Source organism: Sus scrofa, chromosome X (assembly GCF_000003025.6).
Source record: "Sus scrofa isolate TJ Tabasco breed Duroc chromosome X, Sscrofa11.1, whole genome shotgun sequence".
Lineage (NCBI taxonomy): Eukaryota > Metazoa > Chordata > Mammalia > Artiodactyla > Suidae > Sus > Sus scrofa.
Genome location: NC_010461.5, coordinates 51,119,856 through 51,127,437, shown reverse-complemented (window position 1 = coordinate 51,127,437; position 7,582 = coordinate 51,119,856).

Genomic DNA, 7,582 nt, shown 5'->3' with positions numbered 1-7,582 from the left:
ATTGTGGCCTTTTCTTTTCCACCTAGAAAATTCCTTTAAGCACTTTTCTGCAAATCTTGTCTGGTGATGTTTAAGTCTCTTATCTTTTGCTTGTCTTTAAAGCTTTTGATTTCTCTGTCAAATATGAATGAGAGCCTTGGAGGTTGTAGGTTTTTCTCTTTTTTCACTTTAAGTACATCATGCCACTTCCTTCTGGCCTGTGGTTTCTGCTGAAAAATCAGCTAATTATCTTATGAGGGTTATCTTGTATGTTATTTGCTGCTTTCTCTAGTTGATTTTAATATTTTTTCTTTAATTTTGGTCAATTTAATATGTCTCTCAACTTGTTCCTTCTCAGGTTTATCATATATGGTACTTACTGTGCTGTCTAAACTTCAATGATTATTCCTTTTACAATATTAAGGAATTTGTCAGCTATTATTATTAATAATAATATTATTAAGTTTTCAGACATTACATCCAAAAAATCAGAATATACATTCGTCTCAAGTGCACATGGAACATAATCAAGGTTGATCACATACTGAGGCACAAAGCTAATCTCAACAATTTTAAGAGAATAGAAATTATTTCAAATATCTTCTCTGACCACAATGGCATGAAACTAGAAATCAACCATAGGAAAAGTAATGAGAAAAAAACTAACTACATGGAGACTAAACATCATGCTATAAGAAAACCAATGGGTCAATGAGGAAATCAAGAAGGAAATTAAAAAATACCTCAAGACAAAAGATAATAAAGACACGACCACTCAGAATCTATGGGACACATCAAAAGGAGTGCTCAAAGGGAAGTTCATAGCAATACAGGCCTTCCTCAAAAAATAAGAAAAATCTCAAATTGACAACTTAACCCACCACCTAAATGAATAAAAAAAAGAAGAACAAACAAAACCTAAGTTCAGCAGAAGCAAGGAAATCATAAAGATCAGGGAAGAAATCAATAAAATAGAGATTCAAAAAACAGAAAAAATCAATAAAACCAAGAGCTGGTTCTTTGAAAAGGTAAACAAAATTGACAAACCTCTGGCCAGACTCACTAAAAAGAGGAGAGAAAAAACCCAAATAAACAAAATAAATGAAAAAGGAGAAGTCATAACGAATAGTATAGAAATACAAAACAAATGAGAGAATACTATGAACAATTGTATGCCAACAAATTTCACAACCTAGAAGAAATGGAAAATTTCCTAGATCAAGTGAACAGACTGATCACTAGAAATGGAATTGAAAATGTCATAAAAACACTCCCTACAAATAAAAGTCCAGGACCAGATGGCTTCCCAGGTGAATTCTACCAAACATACAAAGAGGAACCAATTCTTACACCAATTCTACTTAAATTTTTCAAAAGGATGAAGACAAAGGAATATGCCCAAAGGAATTCTATGAAGCCACCATCACCTTAATTCCAAAAAGAAAGATACCAACAAAAAAGAAAACTATGGGCCAATATCTTTAATAAATATAGAAGGAAAAATTCTCAACAAAACTTTAGCCAATTGAACCCAACAACATATAAAAAAGATCATACAACATGAACAGGTGGGATTCATCCCAGATCCAAAAGGATAGTTCAATATATGCAAATCAATCAATTCCACACACTACCTTAACAAGAGAAAGATAAAACCCCACATGATCACCTCAATAGATGCAGAAAAAGCATTTGACAGTGTCCAACATCCATTCACGATAAAAAATCTTACCATAGAGGGTATAGAGGGAAAAAAACATAATAAAAGATATTTTTGAAAAAAACCCACAGCAAATATAATACTCAATGTGGAAATGCTGAAAGCCTTCCACTAAAATCTAGAATAAGACAAGGATGCCCACTCTTGCCACTTTTATTCAATATAGTATTGGAAGTCCTAGCCACAGCAATTAGACAAATAAAAGAAATAAAAGGCATCAAGAGAAAAGAATAAAATTGTCCCTGTATGCAGTTGACATGATATTATATATAAAAAACCCTAAAGACTCCACACAAAAACTACTTGAACTGATCAACAAATGCAGCAAAGTAGCAGGATATGAGAATAACATTCAGAAATCAGTCGCATTTCTATATACAAAAAATGAAATATTAGAAAAGGAACACAAATATACAACATCTTTTAACATTGCACCCAAAAAATTAAATAAATGGGAATATAAATGACCAAGGAGGTGAAAAACTTGTATGCTGAGAACTATGAAATATTAATCAAAGCAATTAAAGAGAACTCAAAGAAATGGCAAGATATTCCATGCTCCTGGGTTTGAAAAATTAATATTGTAAAAATGCCCATACTACCCAAAGCAATCTACAGATTCAATGCAATCCCTTTCAAATTACCCATGACATTTTTCACAGAACTAGAAAAAACAATCCAAAACTTTATACAGAAACACAAAGACCCAGAATTGCCAAAGCAGTCTTAAAGAACAAAAACCAAGCATGAGGCGTAACTCTCTCAGATTTCAGGCAATATTACAGAGCCATAGTATTCAAGACAGTGTGATACTGGTACCAAAACAGACATATAGACCAACGGAACATAATAGGGAACCTATAAATAAACCCAGATATCTATGGTCAATTAATCTTTGACAAAGCAGGCACGAATATAAAATTGGGGAAAGAAAGTCTTTTCAGCAAGTGGTGCTGGTTAACCTGGGCAGCCGCATGTAAACCAATGAAACTGGAACAAACCCTCACAGCATGCACAAAAATAAATTCAAAATGGCTTAAAGACTTAAATGTAAGTCAAGACACCATCAAACTCCTAGAGGAGAACATAAACAAAATATTCTCTGATATCAACCTTACGAATGTTTTCTCTGGTCCGTCTCCCAGAGCAACAGAAATAAGAGCAAAAATAAACCAATGGGACCAGATCAAACTGACAAGCTTTTGCACAGCAAAGGAAACCATAAAAAAACCAAAAAGACAACTTACAGAATGGGAGAAAATGGTTTTAAATGATGCAACTGACAAGGTCTTCATGTCTAAAACATAGAAACAACTTATACAACTCAACAGCAAAAAAAGCCAACAACCCAAATGGAAAAATGGGCAACAGACCCGAATAGACATTTTTCCAGTTAAGATATAAAGATGGCCAGCAAGCACATGACAAAATGCTTAACATCCCTGATTATTAGAGAAATGCAAATCAAAACTACCATGAGATACCACCTTACACCAGTCAGAATGGCCATCATTAATAAGTCCACAAATAACAAGTGTTGGAGGGGTTGTGGAGAAAAGGGAACCCTCACGCACTGCTGGTGGGAATGTAAGCTGATATGACCACTATGGAGAATAGTATGAAGGTAACTTAGAAATCTATACATAGAACTACCATATGACTCAGCAATCCCACTCTTGGGCATATACCCAGACAAAACATTCCTTAAAAAATACACATGCACGGGCATGTTCATTGCAGCTCTATTCACAATAGCCAAGGCATGAGAACAACCTCAATATCTATTGACACACAATTGGATTAAGAAGTTGTTTTATGTATACACAATGGAATACTACTCAGCTGTGAAAAAGAACAAAATAATGCCATTTGCAGCAACATGGATGGAACTACAGACTCTCATACTAGGTGAAGTAAGTCAGAAAGAGAAAGACAAATACCATATGATGTCATTTATATCTGGAATCTAATATATGGCACAAATGAAACTTACCACAGAAAATAAAATCATGGACATGAAGAACAGACTTGAGGTTTCTAAGAGGGAGGGAGAGGGAGTAGGAGGGACTGGGTATTTGGGGTTAGTAGATGCAAACTGTAGCCTTTGGAATCGATTAGCAATGGGATCCTGCTCTATAGCACTGCCAACTATGTCTGGTCACTTGTGATGGTACATGATAATATGAGAAAAAAGAAGTATATATGTATGTGTGATTGGGTCACCTTGCTGTGCAGCAGAAAATTGACAGAACACTGTAAATCAGCTATAATGCCAAAAATAAAAATTATCATAAAAAATTAAACTAAAAATCAGGAAAAAAGGGGATTGTAATATGTAAAAAAGAATTATACATAATGTTAAAGGGAACAAGCTAATGAAAAGATATAACAATTGTAAATGTACATGCATCTAACTCAGGAGCTCTTAATTCAATAAAGCAGATATTAACAAACATAATCAGAGTAATTGACAGTAACAAAATAGCAAGAGTGTAATTTAATTCACCACTTAAGCCAGTGAAAAAGTCCTCCAGATAGAAAACCAATAAGGAAACACTGTCTTAAATGTTACATTAGACCAGATATTTCCACCTCTCTCTCTCACTCTCTCTCTGTGACATTCCATTAAAAAATAGCAGATACATATTTTTTTCAAGTACACATTGAACACTCTCCAGGATAGATCACATTTCAAAGTACAACACAAGTCTCGATCAATTTAAGAAAATTAAAATATTATCAAGCATCATTTCCAACCACAAAACTAAGAGGGGAAAAAACTATAAAAAAAAAATCAAACAAATGGAGGCTAAACAATGTAGTACTAAACAATCAATGAGTTACTGCTGATAACACAGAAGTAATATAAAAATACAGAGACAAATGAAAGTGGAAGCACAACAATCCAAAATATATGGAGCAATCTATGACACAAGAGCAGTTCTAAGACGAAAGTTTATAGTGATATAATCCTACCTCAGGAAACAAACAGAATTCAAACAAAATCATCTAAATCTTTCATCTAAAAGAACTAGAAAAAGAACAAACAAAACCCAAATATAGTAGAATGAAATATCAAAGCAGATAGAAATGAAATAGAGGATAATAAAGTAGAAAAGGGCAATGGACTAAGAACTAGTTCTCTGACAAGATAAAAAACATTTACATATCTTATCCAGACTCATCTAGAAACATAGATGGTCCAAATTAAATCATAAATAAAAGCACTTATAAAAGACACAACAGAAATACAAAGGGTATCAAGATTATTATGAAAAATTCTACTGTCAACAAATGGGCAACCTAGAGAAAATGAATAAATTCATAGAAAAAAATGCCAAGACTGAATAAGAAAGAATAGAAAATATGAAGAGACTAGTTACCTGTTATGAAATTGAGTTAATTATATAATAATAATGATGATGATAATAGTAAACCTCAAACACAATAAGCAAAAGTTCAAGACCAGACAGCTTCACAGATTAATTCTACCAAACATTTAAAGAAGAGTTAAAACCTATTCTCAGAGATTGGGACAGGATGGCAGAGTAGAATGCTCACCCTCTCTCATGAAAACACCAAAATTACAACTAACCATTGAACAAGCATCAATAAAATAGGCTGAAAACCACCAAGAGAAGTATCCTAGACCAAAAGACAAAGGAAGAAGCCACATCAAGATGGTAGGATGTGTGCTTTTGTGATATAAACAATCTCATACCCAACAGAAGGGCAACTCTCAGACTGGAAAATAATCACAGAGGTTCTCCCACAGGAGTGAGTGTTCTAAATTCACATGAGTTTCCCCCAGCCTGGGGGTATGGCATCAGGAGGAGGAGCCCCAGAGCATTTGGCATTGAAGTTCAGCAGGGATTGTGCACAGGAGCTCCACAGGACTGGGGGAAACAGACTCCACTCTTGGAGGGCACACAAAGGATTTCATGTGCACTGGGTCCCAGGAAAAAGCAGGGACCCCATAAGAATTTGCATCAGACCTAATTGCAGGTCTTAGAGGATATCCTGGGAAAGCAAGGGGTGGCTGTGGCTCATTGCGGGGGCAGGACATTGCAGGCAGAGGTCTGAGGAAAATTCATTGGTGTCTGCTCCCCTGGAGGCAGCTGTTTTGGAAAAATCTGGCACCACCCATCAGGGCTGAGAAGCCCTAGGCCAAATAACACACAGGATTGGGAACACAGTCCCATCCATCATCAAATAGACTGCCTAAAGTCCTCCTAGGCAGACAGCTGCTCCTAATCACACACAGAGACAAAGCTCCACCCACCAGAGGCGCAAGACTCTTCTCCACTTACCAGTGGGCAGGTACCCATTCAGCCCATCAGGAAGCCTGCGACCATCCCCTGTATCAACTTCACCTACAAGTGGCAGACACCAGAAGCAAGAGAGGCTATAACCCTGTATCCTGCAAAAAGGAGACCTGACAAAAAGCCATGCAAAATGAAATATCAGTGGAATATAAGCCAAATGAGGATATGAGACAAAACCCCAGAAAAACAGCCAGTTGAACTGGACATTAGCAGCCTCCATGAAAAAGACTTTAGCATAATGATAGTAAGATGATCCAAGATCTTGGAGGCAAGGATTGATAAATTAAAATAAAAGTTGACAAAAAATAGAAGATTTGAAGATTTAACAGAGATCCAAAATTTAATAAGCAAAATAAAAAATTCACTAGAACCAACCAAGGGTGGTTTATAGGAGGCAGAAGAACATATACATAAAATGAAAGACTGACTGGTTGAAATCATTTAATTGGAAAAGAATAAAGAAAAAATAATGCAATGATATGAGGAGAGTCTAAGAGAATTCTGGGACAACCTTAAATGTTACAACATTCATATTATAAGGGTGCCAGAAGGAGAAGATAGAGAGAATGGGCCAGAGAAAATATTTGAAGAGATAATAGCTGAAAAATTCCCTAACATGGGAAAGGAACACCTTACTCCAATCCAGGTAGCACAAAGAATACGACATAAAATAAACTCAAGGAGGAACCCCCTGAGACACATATTAATCAAACTGACCAAAATTAAATACAAAGAGAAAATATTGAAAGCAGCTAGGGAAAAGCTACAAATAACACAGAAGGGAACCTCAATAATGTTTTCAGCAGATGTTTCAGCAGAAACCCTACAGGCCAGAAGGGAGTGCCACAATTTACTTAAAATGATAAAAGAAAAAAACTCTGAACAAAGAATACTCTGTCCAGCAAGGCTCTCATTGAGATATGAAGGGTAAATCAAAAGCTTTAAAGACAAGCAAAAGCTAAGAGAATTCAGCACTACTAAACCAGGTTAATAACAACTACTAAGGGAATTTCCCTAGATGGAAAAGAAAATACCACAACCAGGGCATGAAAATTACAAATGAAAAGGCTCACCAGTAAAGGCAAAAATATACTAAATATAAGAAATTATAATGCGGAAATAAGCCCTGCCACCTATGGTCAATAAACCTTTGACAAAAGGGGCAAGGACATAAAATGGGAAAAAGACAATCTATTCAGCAGGAATTGCTGGGAAACCTGGACAGCGGCATGCAAATCAATGAAACAAGAACACACCCTCACACCATGCACAATAATAAGCTCAAAATGGCTGAAAAACCTAAATATAAGACAAGACACCATCAAATTCCTGGAAGAGAACATAGGCAAAACATTCTCTGACATCAACCTCATGAATATTTCCTCTGGTCAGTCTCCCAAAGCAACCAAAATAAGAGCAAAAATAAACCAATGGGACCAAATCAAATTGACAAACTTTTGCAAAGATAAGGAAACCAAAAAGACAACTTATAGAATGGGAGAAAATAGTTCCAAATGAAGCAACTGACAAGGACTTCATCTCTAGAATATACAAGCAG